This window comes from Acanthopagrus latus, chromosome 11, assembly GCF_904848185.1.
Source record: "Acanthopagrus latus isolate v.2019 chromosome 11, fAcaLat1.1, whole genome shotgun sequence".
In the NCBI taxonomy this organism is placed as follows: domain Eukaryota; kingdom Metazoa; phylum Chordata; class Actinopteri; order Spariformes; family Sparidae; genus Acanthopagrus; species Acanthopagrus latus.
Window position 1 is genome coordinate 13,662,732 of NC_051049.1, and position 26,652 is coordinate 13,689,383.

Here is a 26,652-nt window from a genome sequence, read left to right on the forward strand (position 1 = left end):
TGATGACTCACTAAGACTAAGATGGGCTGAAAGACGGAGCGTATGAGAGATGGAGAGAGGGGCGAAAATGGCAGATGGGTCACAGAACATTCGGGACAAGATGGCCGTATCAAGGTTGGTGTGTCTAAGTGTATGTGTGTGGGTGGGTGTCATACAGGAAGGAAGCCCAACCAGCCGGTGCAGTTTGCCAATCTAATCAGATCATTGAGAGAGTGAGAGAGGGAGAGAGAGTGAGAGAGACAAAGAGAGAGAGAGAGCCCTCTGAGGAACAGATGTAATTTCAGAGCACCAAAAAAAAACAGCTTAAAATGCTCCTGATCACATTAGCTGGCCATCACAAAATAGGATTTCTGCACTGCCACAGTGAATGCCCATTACAAATTACTTAGGCACTGCAGACCCGTAACTCAATAGGCAGGGAAGGGCGGTGAGGGCGAGGAGGGCAAACAGAGGGGCAGAGATGGGGGATCGATACTTATCAGTAATAATTATATCCTTCCTCCCACTTCTCCGACTCTCCCTGTGCTCCCTACCCTCCACCCTTAGTAAAGCACATATTGTACATTAATCATTGGGAGATTTCTGTGCTCGATAAGATAATTAACATTATGGGGGGTGTAGGAAGTCGTGATGATGTGAGGCAGTGGTCCAGCACTGAGGCTGCCAGGAATGTCCCAGACTGGAAAGTGCTGAAGGCAGCACACACAGGTATAAAGTAGGCTGAACGAGTTACAGTAGCGGCCTACTGGATTAAAAGGCCAGAGTTTGAGGGAAAGGGAAAACACAGGAGCAACAGGGGACTATGGAAAACAAGTTTTTTTTTGTTTTTTTTTTCTCTGTTGTATGCTATCTATCAAAGGCAAATAAAAGCCCTGAGAAATTCATCATAGCAGTCTATTTGGACCGTAGAAATCAACATTATGTAAAGCGGCTGAGAGCACAGCGGGTAGAGGGATGGAATGGAAAACAAATAAATCAACAGGGAGGAAAACAACATTGTTTGTCCCTTATCTGTACCTTTGTACCCTCTACCTCGCTCTTGATATTTTTATTGTTACTGTAGTTGTTTGTGACTCGCTTCGGGTTGTGAGCTCACTCAATCAGCCATTGAGCTTGGGACTGCACAAATAATTAGATTTCAAGATATTAAAAGAGTATTGTAAGCCGAGATCAAGAAATAGCTGCCTCAGGACTGAGGCACAAGCAGACCACAAAGTACTGAAAGGCTATCGATGGTACAACAGCTACAGTAGTTTCAGCCATGCTTTCACTGCGATGCATTTAGCCACACTAGATTTTATGGTATTTTAGGAATAAGTTATATCACTTGGTTTCAAGTATGACTATTGTTATTTATATAGCGGAGGCATCTTCACAGGCCTTATTTGGCTTCAAACCTCCTGTGCACAATATCTTAACCTCTTGTTATTATTCTCTATTGCCTTTTATATACAATGTGCAAATAAACTAAACTAAACTAAATTACACTGAACTGAAAAAAGAATATCTCATAATGTTCAAGAAAGTGAGAAAGTATTCCTGGACATGTCACTTTATCAGGATCCACACCAAAACGTAATGGGATCGATTCTGGGCTGAGATGCAGTTTCCGTTCGAGTTTTGTGGATATCCACTAGTTTCTGTGCAGTTTTGCTGACAAACCATCCAACCAGCAAACCAACAGACACAGACCAAAACATTACCTCCTTGGATGAATATGTTGTATAATTAAAGCTCACTGATTTGGGTTTTCACAAGAAGAAAAACAACGCTGACATCACGTAAAAACAAGTCTTAAATTTGTTGTGCTTCCCATTGCCAGGAGACACTGCCGACAGTAAACAGGTCGTCTTGTGATGAGCACATCTCAGAATATGTTCCCAGTAATAAAGTTGAAATCACAAAAGGGAAAAGTGAGAAGGAAATGCAAATGAGCTGCTGAGCACATGAATGCTACAAGTGTACTGCAAATTATTTGTATGTCATTTGATTTTCACCAGAATTTGTGTGCTTCTTTTTCAGTTCTCTTTTTTTTTTGTTTATGTATCCAAATACGATTACTAATGTAAAAAAGAACACACAAATTTCTCCTCTAACAAATTCTGACTGAATTACATCGATTTTTTTATTGCTGTAGTGTTGACTGACAGTGAAATAAGAATACCAGTTAGACTGCGTTTACTACATTTACTACATTACAAATTAAAAGTCAAATTCAACCAGAATGTGGTTGTGTTTCAAGGAATGCTGTGGTGGGGGCAACAGGACCTATGAAAGCTGACATATTTAACCACTGTGTATGTGTGTGTGTGTGTGTGTGTGTGTGTGTGTGTGTGTGTGTGTGTGTGTGTGTGTGTGTGTGTGTGTGTGTGTGAGAGAGAGAGAGAGAGAGAGAAAGAGAAGAAGCAGTGCAAGGAGAGAGAAAGTATCAAGCTCCATTTCAGCATTTCAGCCTGACAGAAGCCTCTTTTTCTTTTTTCTTTTTTTATTTCACATGCACGCACACGACAAGTGAGCATCTCTGCGACATTAACACTGGACTTACTTGAGGTTAATTAGGAGAAGTGGTTTGGAACTAACTTCCTGGTGTTAAGCACTCCGGAGCACTGAGTGTCTGCTGAATGGCCCTGAGGTTGGAATTTAAATCTTACTGAAGCCAAAACTGCCCCGAAGAGTTTTTCACAGTTGCTTTTTAATGACATGCGCATGCACAGCTAAGGACGTGATACTGGAAGGTCACTGGTTCAAATGCTGCGACTGGCTGGCAAAAGCTAGCTGAGAGAGGGAATTAAAAACAACACACACAAAAAAAACATTGTTCTCTGCTCTAACAACTGTCGTGAAGGTGCCCTTGAGCAAGGCTTTGTATAAACTGTCTGAGTGTGTAACGGGATAATCTCAATATGAGGAGAGGAGAGGAGAAGAGAAACGGAAGAAGAAAGAGGTAGATGTACAAAATGGAAGAGAGAAGAGGACATAAATCATGAAGAGAATGGGATGGGGTAAAGTAAATTTAAGGTGGATTTAGAGCATGGGGACAGACACAAGAAGGAGTAGGTCCATACTTTGGGAGAGGAGCGAACTCTCAGGGGTCCCTGGGTGATTAACTCATCTCTTCTTAACAACCCCCGAATGGCCAAGTGGTCAGATAAGCAGCTAGTCGCTTCATAGGGCACAGCCAGGCCAGCAAGGCCACCGTTTTGACTGACAGCACACAGACAGAGTCCACCATTGATCTTCAAGTCAGATGTGGAACTTGGGCACTCAAGACTAAATGGTAGCGACAGAGAAGCCATCCATTATATATGATCACTCCCTGCAGAGGATTAGCACACACATAGTTCTGAAGATAAAAGGGAACATTGGCTAGAAGCACTTCTAATTGTTCTGTTTGATGAAGACAAAGACAGATATTGGAGGGAAGAACGCTGCCAATAAAGCAACACTAGGTCATGACACGTGGTTGGTATGAACAATAAATAACAACGAGGTAAAGACAGATGAGCCCTTCAGACACACTGCCTCCTGCACCCACTCATATACGTGGACATTTACACACAAACACACAGAGACACGGAGGGACTCAAAAGAGAAGGAATATCCAGTAGGTTCATTAGTCAGTGTGTTGTGTGGTAATAGCGTGGGACAGGTGATGGAGCAGGGTGTGATGATGCATCAACAACATCAGCCCTGGGTGGCGCCACCTGCAGAGGTAGCAGATGGCACACATGACTGGAGAGGAGCCATACACTCACACAAACACACCCTCACACACACATTCAAACACACAAATATGCATGAATTACATCCACAAAAGTTGTACTTATAGTGAAGAGACTGTGAACATACCCATAAATTAAAACACGCATTTGCACGCACAATATGCTGTAAACACCCTGTTAAATATGTTGTGTGCACACATACCAATAAACCATAAAAAGTTAACTTTTCTTCCAGAATTTTTGTTGAAATTGTTTTGCTTGGATGCTTTTTGAGGAGACGGATTTGTCCTTGTAAAAGACGTAGGTGGTTATGGTCACCCCCACCACCTCCTCCCCAACATGCACCACACGACCTCATAGAATCTTTTTAATAGGTGCTCTACGCTGCCATGTCGCAGTTCTCCTTGCATTTCTGGCTCACACAAAGAATCTCACAAAGTCCCGGAGTTAAAGTTTAAATAGGCTCCCATATCATTTCATACACACCATTAATGTCACAGTAAAATTGCTATTACATAAGTTATCAATAGTCCTGTTCAAATGCACCACCATACCCAGAGAGAGAGAGAGAGAGAGACATGATAGCAAAATCCAATATGGTCTATGTTTTGCACAAAGAATGAAGCGTAATTGCCGCAAATCTCAATCAATTCTCTCAGCCTGCCTCTCTTTCACTCCTGCTGGCTAAATACTATCTTCAGCCATTCTTCCTCAGAACTAGTAATTTCATGTAATCACAGCAGTGATCAGAAGAAGGTATGCCGGCGCTCATTCAAATATCAGCTATCTCAATCACAGCAGCCACATTGCCATTGGGGAGTGCGGGAAAGGTGTGCTGGGGGCTGGACGTGACATTTGGTTGGCTAGCATAATCACTTTGATGTGGAGCCAATCACTACAATTGCTGTAACAATGTGGCTGATTTATGCTGTGGGAAATAACCTCATCATTGTAATCAAGTTTCTGAGTGCTACTGTACTTTCTGACACACACAAACACGTCTCCCTTTGGAGTCATACTGCGGTGGTCTGAGCTAATTATGTGTTGCACATATTACTGTACGGCTGCCAAACACAGTCCATGTTATTAATGTACGGGTGTCGTCAGAGAAGACAAAAGGTTCTTTGCGTTCTGTGTATGAGATTCTGAGCCTAAATATGGCAGCAAACAATTACTATGGGCACAGAGAACAAAGTCACACTCCCTACGTGTGTGTTGTTATCTCACCTTGAAAAGTATGAAATCTTCTGACATTTAGAAAGAGACTTACGGCTCATTTTTGCCCCCAACACAGACACATTCCTTTCAAACAATACAACTGTCACTGCCCACAAACTTCTACGTAGAGCTGTCCCAAACAATTATCTAGCGATTATTTTTTCGATTAGTCGACTAATCTAACGATTAATTTAACATTACATGACCAAACAAAAGTAACGTAGTAACTGTAACTGTGTCGTTGGTAACTTATATGAAGAAAAAAATACAGCAGTTGTAGGCAGAGCAGCGTCTGTCCTCCCGCCTGTCCTACCGACTCTTCGTCACATTTCTGCCTGAAAAACACTGTTGGTCACTGGCAAAAACCTTTAACTCACTCAAGTGGTTGTGTTGACAGAAATCACCGCGATGGTCAGCCCTCCCAACCGAGACTTCAATGAACTTTCCTCCAGAAAACAGCTTCCGTCCCCGCAAGTGACAGTCACGCAACTACCTGTTTACTGATGGCAATTATGTAATAATGTAATTTAGCGTGAAAAACGTAACTCTTTCACTTTCCAGGATGTTTAGGGGGCTGGGTTCTCAATCACTACACATTATAAATGGTCCACAGGTTTAGATTTACAGGGGGAACACCTGGGAGACACACCGACGTCATCATCATGACATGTACCATTTAGGATCACGTCATAATTTAACTTTAGGAGCCGCGGCGCAGCTTTCTTACACGGCGGTTCTTTTTTACTCCAGTGGTGTTTCGCTCTGTGTGAATGACCAACAGTGGAGAATTTACAAACAGCCGCTGCGGCGTTAATGCAGCGTCTCTGTGTGAGAGGGACTACTCTCAGCCTCTGGTACTACTACTTCCTGTTTGGGAGTTAAGTTATTCATGTCAACGAATTTATGTTGTCAATTACATCGATGGGTCGTCCCAGCCCTACTTCTATGCACCCTTCACAGTGGCATGGATGTTAAGCAATGCAACCACTAGAGAGTGCCGCTCAGAGCCGAATCAGTCTTGCTCAGACAGTCTTGCCCTTCGCCACTGTCCAACCCACATTTAATTCCAATCCATTCTCCCCTCAGCTGTTTTATAGTAACTGTTTGTCTTTGTGCCTGGGCGAAGTAACACCATACTTTTCAACCGCTGGCATAGCCTCTTCAGAATGTTGCCATGAAAATGTCTTCCTCTTGGTCATGTCTCATTTGAGACACTGCCCCCCCATGACTACCAGAGGTATTGACTGTTGGTCCAAACCCAAAATTTTCAGGATATGTGCATAAATAAGGCAGAAATTAACACAAAGTACAGCTGGAAGCCTCAGTACATAACTGTATGTGCATTTAATGTTGAGCATAAATAAGCCCTAAGAGAATGACCTCTCACACAGCATTGTGCAGTTTCACATTATATTCTAAAGCATTTTTCAAGTGATTCTTCAAGGAACTAGCATCAGTTTGCTACTTAGCAAGCTGATAATAACGTTGGATTTAGATTACTTGGCAGATCAAACAAACTGCACGTTACCAAGCTGAAAATGTTGTAAATGTACATCTGGGGAAAAGAACATGTACAGCCAGAACACTTCCACATCTGACTCTGTGAATAAAACATGTATTTCCACCAAACCACAGCTGGTGACGGTTTAAGACAGTTTTTGTGAGTTTTATATGGTTTCTGTTGAGTTTGAATCATGTATAAATACGATCTGAGAGGTAAAATTACTGTTTCTGTCAACAGAGTCCAGTGGTTTTGGTAAGCAATGTAATTCTAATTTGGGGGGATATTTGGCTGACAAATTGATTTGTTTTGTTCTGAGATGCTGGTGCTATAGTGTGACATCTAGTGGCAGTGAATGTGATGTAAAGAGCCTTTAACAAAAAGCCAATTACACATGTACAGCACAACAAATTACAATATTTTGAGAAAAAAAAATACCTGGGATTCTTTGTTTTATTTCCAGCATTAAAAATGTATTATCAATAATTAAAACATATAAACTATGTCCCTGAATCATATATATACACAACTGAATAATAGGAATAATATTCTTGCACAGGAAACACCATACAAAAAAACTAAGAAAGCAAACCTAGATTGCTTTTTTCAAATTGCCGGGTAATGCGAAGGCATGACCTTTGAACCAGAGTCATAATGTAATAATGACCTTCACACCCCTGAGTGCCACATCAAAGCCATGAGCAGCTCATCAGAAATGTATACTGCAGCCACTGGAGCTCAACCAACCACAGCGGAGCAGAGAGCAAGAAGGCAGTCAGCACTTGTGCAGAGCGGACCGCTTCATTTCTCCGGCACCTTCCCTTTGTTGTAAATAAAACATTATTTCAGATGTTCAATTAAGATAAGTACCATTAATTTAAGACCTCAGTCAATGTGCTGCCATCAATATTCAACCCACAGAGCGCCTGGGCCTCAGCTCAAGCTCTGGCCTAGCACACAATCACTCAGGGGCCTCGGTAAGCAGGGGAAATCGCAGTCAATTTCTGAAGCACTCATTTGCTTAACAAGAAAATCAGATGGGGGAGAGGAGAGGAGAGGAGAGGAGAGGAGAGGAGAGGAGAGGAGAGGAGAGGTCTATATTTAAAGGAGAAAATGTGTTTCAGGTTCTATGTCCAAAGTAACTTTCAAGAGATGAAGCTACTGCTGTGAGCCCTCGCTGCAATTGCCAAAACCCAACCCCGTAAACAACTTCCAGGGCAGATACATCAAGTCCTTGACAGTGTAAAAAGCTTCAGAGCTCTCATCTGATTGTGAGAGGACTTTGTTTGTACTTCGTTACAGCGCTGATACAAGATTAGATAAACAATGTGCTATCTGTACCCTGCATCTGTTTGACTCTGCAAAGTGCACTTTCCAATTCCACTGATGACCTTCACTGGTTGGCAGACACAATAACTCAGGGGGGAAGTAAAGTGAAAGACAAACCTATAGAAGAACACACACATTTACACACATTTAGTAAACATAAACTTGCGCGTCTTAGTCTGCAAGACATTATCACCTAATGTCAAAAAGACCTCGGATCCACGACCAAAAATTCTACACATAAAAAACAGCCAAGTAAGAAGAAATCCACCTCTTCAAGTGAAAGGGGCAGGAATGAATAAAAAAAGGTTAAGCGGGCAGAATTATTCAACGGGGCACTGGAGTAAACAGAAAATATATAATTAATGACGGACAGCATAAACAAAATAAGCCCAGTCAGGAGAGCAAACCAGGAGTATACAGAATCTCACTGTTCTGTTGCTGTTTCCTCGTATAGATGTAGGACTAAGAGTGTCTGTTTCTCATTGAAATGCAGTAGCCATCAGTTTAATACCTCCCTGAAGGCTAACAGTGAGCTCTTGTACCTCCGGAGGCTGAACAAAAGTGAATGCTCTGAGGGGCTGTAGTGGATCTAAGAGGCATGGTCACCGGAACCAAAGTGTCCTAAATATAGCTTCACTCTGCGTGGCTCTGCTCCATCATATTAGTCTACCATGAGCGATATAAAGGCTGGCGGTCTCATATTCTTTTGCCCAGATAGATGACCTTGAGCAGTAGCAGAACAAGGAGTTGGGCTGCCTTCATTTTGGATTGAATCTGAATGTGTTTTTGGCTTTACAGCATGCTCATTTTGCTTCAAAGTCAACTCTGTTGTTCCTCTAACATTTGGCGTACACTGTGTATATAATTTAAAACATAACATCCACAGCGAGCTTGCACATAAAAGCGCACTGTGGCACTGCAAAAGAGATACTTGCAGGACCTCGCACATCTATTCCAAGCAGAGCTTCTCACCTTCTCTACTCCAGCTAGTGTTAATTAGCAACCTCATTAGCATGAAGTCATGTGAATGCACTTTATCCTCCACTAGTTCTCATTTTGTTGAGGAGGAAGGTGAACACTGTGATGGTTAGAAAAGAAATTAATGAAAACAGTCTCCTACTTGTTTGAACTCCCAGAAAAAGGGTGCTTGCGGATGCCATCACAGGTGTTACTGACTGTGTTCCTTTAAATGCACGGGTTGTAAAATCTGCCATTATGGGTGTCTCTCAATCAAAGCAAAACTAAAGATGTTAGTTGTGAAGGATCATGGGAGTTGTTGTCCTCCCCGTCAAATAGCCATCATTGCTGATGAAAAATCAACCAGCCTAAATGCATCGTTATCTCCAACAAAACTTTGAATTCTGTGGGTGAACATTTTTGGAAATATTTGGGATATCTAAGTACACAGCTTAACAAAATATATAACACAAGTTTAGTCATTGTTATACATTTTAATACAAAAATGTTACATAAAAGATTTTTAATATGGGATGGAATTTGGATGGAGTCTGCAAATAGTCTTATCCACGTCAGCCATCAAACAGTGGCTCTGTTTACATCGTGTACAAAAGAACTTTCAAGTTCTTGAAACAAAACAACAAGGGAGGACGTTTGGTGTGAGAGAAAGATGTGAAAGAAGAAGAGACAAACATGTGAGCGAGAAAGACACAGAGAGAGAGAGACAGAGCGAGGGCACTGACAGTGATAGAAACTGCCCTGGCCTCTCCCCTGGTCTCCTGAGTGGCAGGGTCTGTGCCAGCCTGTCAGCCTGTCTGTCATCACCATTGCTTAGTATTCTCCTTAAGACCATCTGCCTGCTCATTATACACAGGCTCTTGTTCTGGACTGACATGTTTTCTTTACATCGATATTTTCATTGCGGCTCCAACGTCCCCCTTTTCCCCTCGGAGGACGGGAGGGCAGTGTGCCTGCCCACGAGGCATACTTTGAGATGGAATAATATTTCATAAGAAACTTTCTTTATCCTGGGTGATGTCGTGATACGATGTGGACAAAGAAAAACAAATGACCACAATGTGTTTTATCACTGTGACAGGGGGAAAAAAAGGCTGATACAGTAACAGCTCTACCTGCGAGCCGGGGCCATTCTTCTCATATCTCAATTGCTTTCACAACCAACTTTAATTTCCTCTAAAAGACGACATTATCAGAAGCCAAGGTTAAAGGAACGAGCCAATTTAATAACGATCTTAGCTGTGCTATCTTACCGGCTGGAGGATAAAGCAGCCAGCCAAAACAAGATCAAGAAAAAGTGCTATTAGTACTGCAGTGTCATTGTGTCTTTGGTGAGGTATGGGAATTCAGAACGATGCTCGGCCAATAAAAAACATCACAACAAGCCATTACTGGAGGACACTGAATTATAATTGAAGAAAAAACTCTAACATTTATTTTAGGAAAATAGGAAATAAAGACTGTCCTGAATAATGGAGAAATGGTAGAAGTGCAGTTCTGTCAGGATTGTCCGACACAAAGGGTCACCAACACAAGATAGATGTAATATTTTGATGGTGCCTATATCTACCCGGATTGCACAATCTCATTATACAGAAAGCCCACTCTCAATAAAGTAGCCTGAGTGGTAATTCTTCTCCTGTAATTGGGTGTGAACGGTGTTTTCTGTAATAATACACTGTTTGGTGTGACTATTCCCACAGAGCATGTGCTTTCATGTATCCTATTCCATGTTATCTGTCAACTTTTCAAAGGGAGCAGGGCTGTCAGTGGTGCGAGAGACCCCCATGCTCACTGTGTCATTCTCATTATAGGCCTAAAAAACAAGACAGATATTCAATTTAGATAAGTCCCCAGACCATGCTTGCCTCGCCTACATGAGACAATGCTCTATTTCTCTCGACCATGCTCCACAGAACATGGATGCTGCATTGTCCCTCACTCCGACAGGGCTAAGCAGAGGAAATTTCCAATTACGGATCGAAAGGACAGTGAGGAGAAAAGCGAGCGAGAGATAGAGAGAGAGAGAGAGAGAGAGAGAGAGAGAGAGAGAATAAATGTAAGAGTGAGGAAAAAGGGGCATGGAGGTACCATCACAAGGAGTTTCTCTCCTTTGTTGGGTTGCCATGTAGTTTTTATATTTATCTAAACTCTGACAGAAAAGTTGATTTTCTTGAGTGCTGGGCTTCTCACAGCAGCATAGGAGACAAGTGTGTGAGAGATATTGGACAAAATGAAAGGTATTGACAGGCTGAAATCTAGAGGAATGCATATCTGAGAGTGCTTACCGTTTTCTCCATACCGCCTGTGGAGAGGGAAAATAATTAGGCATGAGGAGAAACTCCAGCTACTTGTCCAGCTACTGGCATTCAAGCTAATAAAGATACAGTCACCATTAATTACTTTGCAGTGTTGATTTCATAAAAAAAAAAACATGACAAAAAATATTTGTCAACAATGTATTTTCATGAGGAAGACAAAGCGAGAACGAGCTAAAATGATAATGGTGGACTGTCGAACATTAAAAAATAGAGGATTCTTTCCCCCAAAATTGTGCATCTAGTCTTACTGAAGAAATATAAACATAATATCCCAGTCACTAATTGACATGTGCAGATTGCCAGTATATTTGGTGATGCTGGCAAGTATCAAATGGTAATCTAACTTGCCTTTACCCAAGTGTGATGCTGTCCCAAACTGACATTGAGATAGTGATGTACATGGCTGGTTGGCAAAAAGGAATACTTTTAGGTCTATATACACACTTTAATTATAATTCGGTAAGAAAAACTAAAAAACACAACACAGCAAAGGTTCCACCTTCATTGACAAAACATACCTAAAACATTTTGAGTTATAGCCAACTAAAACTAAGAAAACAAAATTACCAAAATGTGACAACAACTAAGCATCACAAAAACATTTAATTTAAAATTGCTGCCAAAATTAACATCGGACTGAATGCTTATCATCTTATGAGGAAATTACGGTGAAGAAAGACTCTGAACTTAATTTAATAGAAGATAACAGACAACATGAATCATCATTTAGAGTAACACACACTGCTATACTGTGAACTTCCTCTGTTTATCTTTCTGTTTGGGGTCTGCTGTAGTGTGAACTAATGTGTAAAAATATAGGCTTATTGCCTTCGCTAAATTTAAAGCTGATTCCTGCCTGATAGCATGATTATACCTCTAAACGCTGTCGTGAGAAAAGCTACTGTAAGGTTTGTAAAAAATACTTTGGCAAAACCATAGATCATCCATCTGAATTTGCCTCCTGTGATAACAGCCTGTTTTCCAATTGTATGCACAAAACATATCCTTCTCCCCCCCAAAGAAGCTGTTCCGCTTGCAGTAATGAAAAAGGAGTCAACTGCCTTCAGGTGCGGCTGTGCTGATGCATGTTGGCAGGCGCTGCCTTTGCCAGTGTAGAAAAACACAGAGAAATCTGCTCTGCTGTCCTGCCTCTCTCAACCATGGAGGACGGCAGAGGCTGACTGACAGGATTTGGAGCAGTGTCTGGGATCCACAGCCAAGACCCTGGCCACAGCAGCCTGTGTGTCTCTCTGAGCAAGAGAGGTGGCTCTTCACACTCCAACAGGCCCAGATGAGCCACTGGATCTGTCAGCACCAGATGCACTGTTTGTGTAAATGTGTGTATAAGTGCTATTTTTGGTCCATACCACTTCTACCCCTGTAAAACTGGTGATATACTCCCTGAGCTTATTTGATGAAGATTGAGGCTACACAGCACACGGTGATACTCTAATCTGGTCACATAAATAGAGGAGCCATGTGGACAGGTGTTAGGAGCAGATCATATTACTCAATGACTCTTTGGGGTGTCTCAGAGTACTGGAACGGCCATGAATATTTCCTCAAGCTAATGGGGGTGCCAGCATTAATATTCACAGAGTGTGCTGTGATTTACAATGTGAAAGACCATCGCAATATTCATGGGAGGGGGGGTCGTTTCACTGATAGACAAGCTAGGGCTGCATTTTAGCTCCATGGACTGTTCAAAGGGAACAATCAGGCCAGGACCAGACCTGAATATTAAGAATCTCCAAATCTACTGTACAGAGTCAGCATGCATTAAGTGGCTTTTCCCACCTGCTGTCATAAACCTTATGAATAGACCCACGCTATGCAAGGTTCATGTAGCCCACTGCCACAGGAGGGAGTTTTTAATATAGGGCACCAAACCAATGTGGAGATTTCAGAGGCTCATGAGGGACCACTCATCAATATTCATGAAGGAATCCTGGGCTTCCCTACTGTACGGCAAAGCCTGTGTAAATATTCATAAGGTTAGGATTGTGATCTGGCGTGGGTGTGGAGAGCGACACAGGGAAGCCCTTGTTCTCAAGCAACGACAGAGAGAGGCTGAGGTTTAAGGACCATGGACAGTTCTCTGCGGATCAGCGTGTTACTGCAGACCAAGAAAGAAATACAAACCATGGAATGTATGAACTGGATGACGGTAGATCTCTCAACCCTGCTAAATCCTGTGTTAACCAATAAGGTAAATCAATGTGGGAAAACTTATATTCCAAACTACATGCACAATAAAAGTTCCAGTGTGCTTTGTCGTCTGAAATACTTACCCTCACACCTAATTCTACCCCAATTCATTAAGTTAATTATAAAGAAATAAGCAGGTGTTCTCTGAGCAATAATAAGACACTACAGTTAACAATGGACTCCTTTTTGGCAGTTTTAAACTGAAGCTATGGCTTGTACTGTAATGAACTGTTCAAACAAATAAAGGGAGATTCTTTGCAGCACTTGTGATAACTCCTGCTATTTATGGCCACGTTCACACACAGACGTGTTGCTTTGGAGATACACTCCAAGTATTTCAGTGAAGAGACGCAACCGATAGCATTCAGACAGTGACAGGCAATGCTCTTACTGAAATGCAAGATGAATGAAATGTTTCAGAGGGGAACAAGAATCCCTTTCGGTTTTTTTTTGTTTTTTTTTTTATCTTTTTTTTCAAAATTATGTCCCATAGCATGCAGATGATCTGCAAGATGGCATTAGAGCAAATGCGACCAAACTGAGTAAATACAACCTGAGGATACACTCAACGCACATTTTAGATTATGAACGCAAGCCATCAAATTAGTGGCTGCAAACCAGATAGAAGTTTGTGAAACCACTGCAGAAAGTGGCATTTGTCTTTATGACAAATATACTGTCCTACTACTGAATTAACTGGTTTAAAAATGACACAGAGAGGGATTCTGGAAATAAAGTAACATACTGTATCACTGTATATTGATTAAGGTATGGTGGTGTTCAGATGGTGGTCCAAAACTAGCACAGTTGATTGCTTGTTAATTCAAAGACTATATGAAACACATTCTCTTTAATGTAGAGCCACGCATCACGCAAAGTTGTAAATGCCCTTTGAGATTCGTTGTTACTTAATCCACAATTGAGCTAAAACTGACCCCTGTATACAGTTTGTCATGAAAATAAACATCTTTTTTTTAAAAAAAGATATTCGGTAAGTAGTCAATAGCCTAACAGAAATCTATACTAAAAATAAAGTGAACCCTGGAACACCACAAAAAGTTAAAGTGATTCAAAAAAGGTGAACTGAAAAAAGTTTCATATTGATGCAACTATGATAATCACAGCAGGTCCCAAACCAGCACATACTGTATGTTAACATCCAGAGACAGACCTTTGTTTTTACTCTGACTGAAGGCAGTTGTTTTAAAAGCGGTAAATAAAAGCAGTTCAAGTACAGCAACAGCAGCAACACAGGCTCAGCAGAGGGCAGATGTCCCAGCACATTGCATAGCACAGATAGCTTTATCAGGACATTAACAGAGCAGCGTGTAGCACACAAGCCAACAATATCAAGTCAGCTAACAAGTGCGCCAACTGGCCAACAAGCCAGCCAGAAAGGCAGAGACACAAACTGTAGAGGGCCAATCAAGCCTGAAGTCTGGAGCTGCTTCCTTCTGTAAACACTGTGTCACCTTACAACTTGACCAGGGCTAACTGTCTGTCAAGAATCGTGAAGATAAAAGATAGATACACAGCAGTTACAAATTATTGATCGCTCTAAACGGGTGGTAAAAAAAAAGGATGCTTTGACTTAAGAATGAACCTGATGGCCTTGTGTTCTAATCTGAACGCAGCTGGTTCACTTATTTTGCTCCAAGAAACTATCTAGACTTGGTGCTACATTCCCCCCCTCTCCTGCAAACACACACACATGCACACATTCATATGTAAACACCCAGAGACAGGCTGTTCCCCTCTGAGTGAGTGCAGCAGAGCGCAAGCTGCTTAATAACTGGCAATGATGGGCTGCTCGGTCCCAGTCGGAGACCAACCTGAAGCGCTCTGCCCGGGATGTCAACTCCACTCACATCAATTACCACTGACTGCTAGCCTGCCTGCACCACAGCGTTGACTGACAACTAGATAGCACTCTCACCACTGTGGGCTACGGTGACTTTGGATTTAGGTTTGCGGTCGTCACAATGTCAAACACATGCTCCCACAAGTGTCAAGTAGCCACTCAGCTTCAGATGTGACTCTCAAGAGCATGCTTACTGTGGGTGTGTGCGAGGTGCACGCAGGAACAAAGGTTTTGAGGCTAGAGAGGGCGGCCTTACTTAGACAAGTGGTCAAGAAAAAAGGTTAAAGAGAGGAGAGGAGCTATGCAGTGAATATTTATGCAGATACATTACATTTATGCTATGGATTGCTGTCTTTATGTCTACGTCTCTGTCAAAGGCTTCAACTGATCTACTATGAAACAAGCCAATGATTTGTCTTGTCTTGTTTTCAACCCTAACACGAGAAAAAAGGACAGCAATGTACGTTTCTGCAAACCATATTTAATTTTATATTCTATTTTGTGTTTATAGTCAGGTTAGGATTAGGCACAATTTAGTGAGAGTTAGTGAAAAATATGACACGATTTGGGTTATGCCACCAAAGTTATCCCGGCATCACATCATAAAAATCATGTTTTGTTCCCACAAACTTCCCACGAAAATGTTAATTGATGATATATATCCATTGGTTCCACACTGACAAATGCTGAAATGCCAACTTGAACAGTTGCCTCTCCTAGCTGGCACGCCACCCTAGTCCCCTCTACCTCCAAACATGAAAGTCAGCTCATATACTTGTAATGTGAAATCAATATGACATGTGCTGTATGAATGTTAATTTGATACCTATGACACCTACAAATTTTTTTATTCGGGTGACTGGGCTGTGCTGTCATAAGTATTCCTGGGCTAGTAAACACACATGCCTGGCTTAACAACCTGCTGCTTACTGCCAAGTCAATTATCAATCCAGTGGGCTGCTCAGCTTGGCATCAGCCGACATCAAAAATCATCCTTGATTTAAAACACCTAAATTTCTGGTGAGCCAAAAGTGAGACTCTCAACAATACCAGCCACAACATATGGCAAATATATATATATCACCAAATCAGTTCTTGTTTTTCAGTCACATTGCAACCAACAGCATGAGATCATCACAGTCTGTGCATCAGAAGGACTGTCAAGTCAGACAACCTAGACAACCTAAAGAAACATGATCTCTGTCAACTATATGTTACAATTCTCAAGTAAAACCAGAGCAAATAACTGCACATAGGTGGATAAGCTCGAGCTGGAGCCGAGAGCAAATTGGCAGTCAATCCATGAGGCACCATGACAAATGCGTCGCCCACAAGAAGATCTGTCAGAACTCAATAAACACCCCAGCCCCAAAAAGAAACTCCTGGGTATGAAAAACTGTTGACAAACTCATGCTAGACGCTGCTGTGTATGGATAGTTAGGAAGTCACTTAAGGATAAACTTAAAGCTTAACATGACAACACACGAAAGCATCACTCTTTTTGTTTGTCATCTGCCAGCAGCTGTGGCCATAGAGAGGATGCCACAATAGCATTTCAAATATACCTGCAACAAAGAACCAATCAACACATCACAGTTGCTGAACTGATTTTTAAAACTGCCTATACTATATACTCACACAGCTCAACCTCTAGCTTTTCTTCAGTAAAACACTTTTATCATTGTAACAGCACATTGTTTTCATGATGGTTTAACCCCAAGATATTGATGTTTGTCTCAGCCTTGGAAATGCTCCATCTAACAGTCACCTCTCACTGCCTGTGCCATAAATTGAAAAAAAAAAACAAAAAACAGAATGGAATCACAGCCCACTAAAATAACTCTGTAGCACAGGATGGATTAATCTGATTGGTGGATCTGAAGTAGCTTGTCCGGTCAGTGAAATTAACCAGCTAGAGTGGACAGCTTTCAGCTTTCAGGGCAAGGCGGATATCATCAACTTTAACACTGTGAAGTTAAAATTGTCAGGCCTGACATACCTGACTTAATATTGTTATCAGATATATCTAATGGTACTACATCTTTCTCTCAATACATGAAAGACTAAAATCATAAGTGAGCTCAGCAGACGATAGCAAGTGTTATCTCTGTAGTCACAGATAACCATTAAATACACATGCAAGAGCGTTACAGATGCATCATTAGATATATTCCTTCATTACACTCAAAATGACCAGTGATGTTACTCTGAAATAACATTTTTGATGTCTGTGAGGTCGCTCTGTTTGGCACTCTTCACTGTGCGTCCTCAGGGATCAAACTCCATATATACACTGGTCGGTTTTTAGAGAAATACACTGTCTTATTTGCTGTATAGCACTGCTATATGTTATTACAAGTCTCGTTCAATGTAATATTTAGGTTTGGATCAAGTTGGCTGTTCTATTGTGCGCTAATGAAAGCAAAAACGATGATGATGGTGTGCAAGTTCCGCTGCTATTGTTCCCGCAGCCCCTAAATAAGACAGAACAGTTCAGTGGGGATTTTCACAAGGTCCATGTTGATCACATCTGGCCCTGCTCTGGCACGGGCCCTCTATGATAGAGAGCAAGAGGGTCTCCCATCTCTCCAGACTCTAATATACAAGACCTGCTCCTTTTGAAATTGACTGTGACCTCTGCCACACTTGCAATGGACTAGTGCTCTCCACTGTATGGGATTTCTGATCTCTCGCCGCTGTTCTCTCTGCTCTCTTATCAGCCATGTTCTATTTTTCTGCTGGGATATTAAAGTGTGCACAGTGACACTGGCACACTCATGAACACTCACTGCTTACCCAGACACGTGCATGCACGCGCACACACAACACACACACACACACACACACACACACACACACACACACACACACACACACACAGACATGAAGCTGTAAAGAGCGGGACAAGCTTCTTTGCAGAATGTCACAATTTAATAACTTCCTTATAGCTATTCTGTTTGTTTTCCTCATCAGCAAAATATTTTAATCTGCTACAGAGCTCTACTGTCACAGAGCAAACGCGCTGCACTTTCAGACAGCAGATTCACATATAGCAGGCTCAGTTGCTTGGCGAAAAAAAAAAAAGAAAAACATTAAAATCTCACTTTGAATTGTAAACTGAAGTTCGCTCACACATGAATACACACATTCAGATTGCAATTAATTATAGTGCACACACAAATGCCTACATGTGACAGCTCACATTCGAACATATGGACTCATGCATCGCACGCTCACTGGTGTCAGATCCTGCTCCAGTCACTGGTGTTTCTGAGTGTTCTCCTAAATGCCAGGTATTTTGAGTGTGTGTGTGTGTGTGTGTGTGTGTGTGTGTGTGTGTGTGTGTGTGTGTGTGTGTGTGTGTGTGTGTGTGTGTGTGTGTGTGTGTGTGTGTGTGTGTGTGTGTGTGTGTCAATATCTTTATTGCTAAAGGTGTGGTTATGCGTAAATGTGAGTGTGTTTGTCAGAGAGTGTGTGGTAAGGGGGTAATAAATCATGATCTGAATGTGGACGTTGCACGGTATGAAACCTCACGCTCTCGCCGTCACCTCAGGCAACTGCTGCCCTATACCAGCCAACCACCGTCACATTTCACATGCGCTCTAATCAGCAGGGGAAAGTGCAAATGGATTAATATAGTTAGACCGCTAATGCTAAAGATTACAGTGCACAGCAGCCTAATATGAAATGTATGTGTTACTCCGGGAACATGATTGGAAAAGCTGTTGATAGATAGAATGTTCTATTAAAAAGTAGGCAACGCTATCAAGGTTTACAGGCCGACACTGGCCTAAAATATTACTTGAGCAGACACGAGCAAGAGAGCAGGTCTTTCTTCAACCTCAGCAAACACTATGTACAAATGTCAAACAGCGGTTACTTTCTAATTCAAACTCTGTGTCTGTCAAGGTTGTCTGTGGTTTGTGTTTGCAGCCACTTTTATTTCTGCCCTGTGCCTTTTCTCTTGAAATGCAACAAGCAGACAAAGGAAAGAGCATTCCGCTGTGTACCTGTTCTGCCTCTAGGAGACATGCAGATGCCTTGTGTAAAGAGCTGAGCAGATTAGCACTTCATTACCGTGCTAGATTGTTTAACGTAGACACTCCGGGAAAAGAGAGGCAGCTGGATTATGACCAAACCATGTTTTCCATTTAGACAGGATTATTACTTCAGACTGCACACCTCGCATTGGGAATATGACTTAAAGCTGAGGAAAACACCAATCAGCCAATCGTCTTATGTTACACCAACTCCCTTGTCATATGAGGCCCTGAACTGACAGGGAACTTTGGCTTCTTCAGACAACCCCAAAGTTAGACAACTCCTCTCTATGTACAGGGAATTAGACAATGAGTTGAATGTTATATGCTTGATGGCTGAATTTATTTATGAGCCGACATACAAAATACAGCTTTGCCTAATCAAAGGCATCATCAAAGGTGCCAAAACACTTGGCCGCCAAGAATAGTGGTTTCTAAATTCACCATGGCACATAGGGATGGCTGAGCTCAGCAGGCCTCAAGACTAATGGTGTCCTGTTAAACAAGGGCCAATAATTGATATGTTTTGGACAAACAGATCTTTCCAAGGATGTCTCCAGTATGAAAGGGAGTTTGGAATGTATGTGGAACTATCACTTAGAAAAAGAAAAACTGAACCAAGTGCTCACTACACTGGCTGGCTAACCATTTTTTTCCTGATAATGTAACATAGTAAAAAAAACAAATCCTTACTGAAATCAGCAGGATGAAAGCTCTGTTAGCAGCTAGTGGGCAGCAGCGTTCAATTAACCTAACCTTGCATGTCTTTGGATTGTGGGGTAACCCACGCAGTCACAAGGAACATGCTAACTCAGCACAGAACAGCCCTGTCCCAGACCTTCTTGCTGTAGGAGAACCACCATGCTGTCACATGTATATAATCACTGAGCCTAAATATAGTTCTACATTTTTCTCTAAAGCCAGCTAAAGAGTCATAAAAAATGCCTATTGAAATATAAACTATAAAAACAAAATGATCCAACATCACATACATTTTCTCTGCTTACATGCATTTTGGTCCTCATCCAGAGCACCTACTTACAGTAGATATGCAATTTAGCGTCAGCGTCAAATAATCTGTACATTTTGCTGCCTTGTTGAAGGCTGGATGAGTGCCACCGTCTGTGATGAACCTGCAGCGAAAATACATAAAGCAACAACCTGCCTCTCTGGATGCAACGTAAAAGTGGCATTATTGTATTATGAGCAAAGGGAGGAAATGAGAATAGAGACGAGGTCCAAAGGCAGTGACAGGAAATTAGTTCTGTTTGTCCTCTGTGGCACCAGGTACTTCATCAAACCTGTGTATGTGAGAGATATACTGTATATGTTACAGGGCCTCGGAGCCCCTCAGGAACTGTGTGCATAACTATGAGCAGACAACCTGACATGACAGCAAAAGGCACGTAATTATCCTCTTTCTCACTGGGGCCCGATCGCAGACACAATAGATCAGACACATCCAGACAGATGTATACACATGTGAACAAAGGCATGCATATAAATGTCCAAATAAATATGCAAACATCCACGTGCTCTGACACTCTATTCAGACACTCAAATACACACCCGCACATAATTACTTTGGTTATGCTGCTGTAACCACACTTCTAAGTATTGTAACCTTCAATGCTGTTCTCTCCAGATCTCAAGTCAACGCTTTATAAAACACCCAACACTTGCTCACCCTGGTGTTTTTCAGCAAACCCTCAAGGCCCCCACGTATTCCTTGCTATTTTTCTAACGTCTGTGCATGTGAGTGCGTGTGTCTGTGTGTGATACAGTGTGTTTTTTACTCTCTTTCCCATTCTCGTTTCATCCTCTGTGTCTCAGAGGACAGAAAAGGGAGAGGGAGACTGCAGTGTTTAAAGTGGGCCGTCAGTCAGTGTCCCTGGAGTTTCCCATCCTGTAGGAATCTCATTATCAACAACCGCTGGCACATCAGAGACAAGGGATGCAAGTGTGTTTTGTGTGTGTGTGTGTGTGTGTGTGTGTGTGTGTGTGTGTGTGTGTGTGTGTGTATGTGTGGACCCAAAGAGTGTGTATACAGTGTGTTGATGTGTTTAACATAGAAATTGACAAAAAGAAAGCAAGCGAGAAAGAAGGAAGGAGTATATGCACACAAGAGGCCATCATTTTGTAGAATCTCAAATACTAACATGTCTGCAAGGAGCCATAATACTCATATGAAGGCTGATTTGTCTCAGAGCTCCTTCTGGAGCATATGTCTTTGTGTAGCCACACCACTTTACTGCTCAAAAGCCAAACGCTGCAGTCAGTGAACTGTGGTGCAGGGTTGTCTCCTTGTTAACCTCAACATACTGACTGGAGCACACACATTCTGCATGGTACAAAAAAAGTGTTCCTCATCAAACCTTCAAACTAACAGTCCATAACACCCCATTATAAAATCTTTTTATTTTTTCTGTTTGCGTTTGGTCACTCTGAGTATCTTACTGATGATCATCTTCTGTCAATCGAAGTCTTAGGAAACTTGGGGTTTGACCAGGCCATGGGCTGACAATTAGCCCTCAAACCAACAGAAGATTTAGTTGCTGCATTATTTATAACAGTGTGGAGTCTTAACTGTTATTGGAAGTCAAACTGGGTTACTCTGTGGAAAGGGCATTTTACTGACAAGGAAGGATTTGAAGGGCCTCAGTATTTAATGACCAACACAATGCACTCTAAATGTTGAGAGTTTGTTAGCTCCATATTGCAAGTTCAGCGCACCTAATCACACTTAAAGTCACCCTCCATTTTGTTTGTGCTTAACAAAGACATATCAATTGAGGCAGAAAAAAAAACAAACAAACAAACAAAAAAACAGTAAACTGAGGATACCCAGTGCACAGCAGTGCAACTCTTCCGGGTGCCAGCTGGTGTAGACTAAACCACGGTAGAAATCAATATGGAATCCAAATAATAAATGGGAATGTATGAATTCTGTATCTACTCATCCTCTGAGCATTGTAGATGGGATAGCCAGATTTGTACTCTGACATATGTTTGCATCTCATTATCTTATGGAAAATGGAATGTAATGTTTGTTGTACTTTCTTACAGTGGAACTGTGATTGTTTTGCCAAGGCACCGTCTTCAATTCATTAATTTCACTGTCTGATATATTTGTCTTGAGACGATTCAAATCAGCATCACTTTTGTTTCTCTGGTAAGTGAGTTGAATGTTAAAATGTCATCTGAAGTCTTTTGATACATGAAGACAAAGAATCAATGGAGTTTATTTGTATTTTGTGTCTTGGAAATCATTACCTCTGCCTCATCTATTGTTTTCCTATATCAGAATGCCTCGTCCTGTGTTGCCAATTATTTCACCAGCAAATATCTTTCTGTAAATATCACTGGAATTTAAAGGACATATTTTACGCTCATTTTCAGGTTTATAAATGCATTTTTGGTTACTGCTAGAATGTGTTTACATGCTTTAATGCCCCCCAAAAACATCAGTTTTCTCTTACTGTCCACTGCTGCAGCACTATATTCCCCCTCTGTCTGACACGCTCTGATTTAGCTCCTGTCTCGTTTAGGCCCTCCCCTTATATACCCATGTCTGGTCTGATTGGTCAGCTCACACATGCCTGAGCCCGCACTGCTAACAACAGCAGAGCAGCTGTGCTAAATCAGTTCTTATGTGCCAAACTAGCCCTTTGTGAATGTTGGGAGACGTATTGTGATGTGAAGAAATAATGGAATAAAAGGCGGGATGACTGACGAGGCACTGTGGAGCAGTGTTTTCTGTTGGTGCAGACTTTTACCTTTTTTAACTTTCAAGATCTTTTACAAGCACAAAAACCATATAAACAATGAAGGAAAGGAAAAAAGAAAAGAAAAAGCAGGATCAGGTCTCCTATAATATCGACTGTTTATGCATGGTAAGTGTACACAGAGAAAATGAGCTGTGGCTGGGTAGTTCATTCACCCATAGGGCGAGATGAAAAAAACATTCTATCAGTCAGCACTTAATGCTAATTCTCTTTATATCATTACTCCTGTTTTCATTAATCTTATTATCAGTCACTGACTGCTCTGACTGTTCTAATAGTCAACCCAGCTGCTTCTAGCACCGACAGTAGCATTGCCACCCACAGGAAAGCTGGGTAACTGGTTAGTTTCTCCCCATGCTGCAGCAGTATTCCATGTAATGTTTCCTCTCTACCATAAAGGGATTATTGGACTTCCAGTCAATAGTAAGCAGATTAGACTGAGCTACATGTGTTAGCAGACACCACACGAATAGACCAGCAGCTCTAATCCCACTAAATACACACTCTCGCTGCCACATGACATAAATATAATAGGAGCACTTTTGATTTAAGACACCATGCTGGAGACATCTTCTGTAGAATAACAAAAGATACATATATATGTTTTAGGAATAGCAGCATGGTTATTGGTAAGGTGAACATGTATCCTGTAGAGAGAAATTGTCACATGAATAATGTTTTGGATGCTGTATATCTTCCTCTCTTTATCTATTGTGTCTGAACATAATTCTGCCACAATCACACTGGTTTAACTAATTCATAACAGTGAAGAATAAATGGCTGCACATTTAAGGGAAATAATTCAGTGCCAGCAGGGTTTATTGCTGCCTTTTTCTAAGCCTTCAAAATCTGTAAAGTCAGTGCATTTAAGTCTGGGAACATTTTGTCTGAGGTGTCATTGTGTTTTTAAATGGTGCTGCTTTGCTTATATTACAAGCAACACAGGCAATTTCTCAGCAAATTACCCTAGATGGTTCCTACACTGGGTGAAGTGCATAACTGTTGTGTGCTCCAAAAAATATTGCAACGGCAATGATTTGGGCTGTAGTCTAGATTAAAATAAATGCTGTTATAATTGGTAACTTAAAAAAAAAATTACCCATACACCAACTGCATTAAGTATTCCAACCTGCCGCCATGTGCGCACACGCATGCATATGTACCCACAATCAAGCCAACCACCAAAGGAGGTGCTTCTGAGCAGAGTTAATTGAAAGGTTAAAAGTAGCTGCAGGTTTAATATGTAAGTTAATGGTTGAAAAACTCTGGTGTTAAGATTAAAATGACCTTTTTGAGCCAATTGAGGAAATAAGAAATGGCCACCAGTGCTGGATTGGCAGGTGAAACCACTTCAGTGCCTCCCGACATGTATTTGTACTCTCTAGCCCTCGTTGCAATTCCCAATATTAGTCTGAAAGGTAAACACAGCAGACGATTATTCTCCTGTATCATAAACCCATTAGGTTGCTATCACGCGTGGAGCAGGCATGTGAGCATATGATATATAAATACATTTTCTCCTCTGAGGTACAGGTCTGCACAGATGGGGGAGCATTTTGACGGAAGTCAGCTTATCAGGCCTGCCTTATCTCCCTCAGACAGTTTGTAAAGAGCAAAGAAGGAAAGGAGAGAGAGAGAGAGGCATAGAGAAACAGAGAGCGAGACAGACAGAGAGAGAGAGAGAGAGAGTAAGGAACAGCCACAGGTCAAAAAGCCACAGGACTGTTGGTCGTGTCAGATTCACAGCCCTGCAAGGGTCATCTTGTCACAAAGCACACAGCTGGAGGACTCACCTTGATCAGGAGAACCAAAGCTGACTTAAATTTTCTGCTTCCTCTTTCATCTGACCTCAAACTACATGCTCAGTGTTGTCCTCTGAACATGGTTGGGTACCAAACTCTCTATTTCTTAGGGTACTGACTGAATTACATCCGTACAACCAAGAACCAATTCACGTGAAATCAATCAGTGACAAATTTGGGCATCACAGTGATGTGCATCTGGGTGAGATATGTACAGAGAGAAAGAGAGAGACCAAGACTACATCACCCATGCAGCGTGTTCAAGGCTGTAGCTCAGGGGGTAGAGTAATCCAGTGATTGGAAGGTCGCTGGCTCGAATCCCCAGCTCCCCTGGCTGCAATTCAAAGAATCCTTGGGCAAGATACTGAACCCCAAATTGCTACTGATGAGCAGGTTGGCACCTTGCATGACAGCCTCCCCCCTACCTTCATCAATGTTTTCCAGTGTCTTAGTTGATGTTAGCCAACACTCAACAAATGGCTGCGTCTGAAAAGTCTAGACTTTTACAACTGATGTTACGTTTTTCAAGCACCGCTAAGCTCAGTTCGTAGAGCGAGCGTCCCATATGAAGAGGCTTTGTCCTTGCTGCAGCAGCCCTGGGTTCGACGCCCAGGCGCCCTTTGCTGCATATCGCTCCCCCTCTCTCATCCTGTTTCCTGTCATATCTGTGCCAGTATAGTCACATATAGGCCAAAAATGTACATTTTTCTCATCAAAAAGAGAGTCAAGTACTAGAAAATTAACTGTTGGGTACCCGTACCTCATTCCAGTTACCAGTATCTGTTCAAATATGAACGGAAATATGGATGGAACATTCAAAAATTAGCCTGAAGTTCTAATATTACAAGGTTTATGTATTCTGTTGCAGAGATATCTAGTGATTGTCAGCATGTTAATCAACCAGCCCCAAGCTCATGTGCAGTTTAAACACTAAAACTTCCCTGGTCCTCGAGCTGCCAGTCCAAGCCAGAAGCTACATGGCAACTAAGCTAACTAGTGAATGGCATCTACAGTTAGCACAAATAGTCAGTTACTCTTTTGACACCCTGCCCCATTTTTGTTTCGAGCATAAAATTGACAGGTGGTCAATTCTTACATAATGCACTTTTAAGTGTTATTTTTTTGTGTATTTTTATATCTATGGCCATCTTCTTTAGATTTCACACAAAAACAAAATCCAGCATAATTCTAAATCATCTCTGTTGGATTCGTGAACATTACTGAAGCCATCTTTACCTGTTAATCCCCTGAACAGGCATGTTCATCGCACCTCATAACACAATGCAGTATCAGTGTTGCTTAATGGTGAAAAGTCAAAATTAGAAAAACAAATGACCCTCATAGTAAGAATGACTTCTAAAATAGCTGACTCCAGCTATTATATCACAGCCGTATTTGGTTCATTAAGCTGGGAAGGTGAGAACTTAAGTTCAGGGCTGCTACACCGATCTCAATGAGCAGGCTGCCAAAGGTCACTCTCATAAAGCTGCTGTGGGAGCTCATCCAGTGATCGTGTATGCAAAATGTCTTGACACCATTATTAAGTATAAACATTAGGTCTCTAGAAACTTGCAAGAGAATCATAAAATAAGCCCCTATCAGTCAAAGGTAGCATTACCAAGCTAGTACTATTGACAGTACAGACTTAAATATGTGAAAGTTTCTAAAAAAAAAAATCAACATATGAATCATTTCTGATATAAAATATATGTTTTGGATAAAAATCTGGGTGTCTTAAAGTTATCCATCCAACACCTGGCAAGTCTGCTAAAAGTGACTGGTGAATTACTGCAGCATTGGTAGTAAGTAACATGAGCATGGTTATCCATTATCACAAGGAAGGCAGAAGGGCAGAGCACCGTTTGAGGGGTCTAGGTTAGACATCACCTA

General features: G+C 41.6%; 1 protein-coding gene across 6 annotated transcripts in view; it reads right to left on the reverse strand.

Moving 5' to 3' along the window:
* agbl4 (ATP/GTP binding protein-like 4) overlaps positions 1-26,652 on the reverse strand; it is a 279,730-nt gene that overhangs the window by 200,585 nt on the left and 52,493 nt on the right. The window lies entirely within an intron of this gene.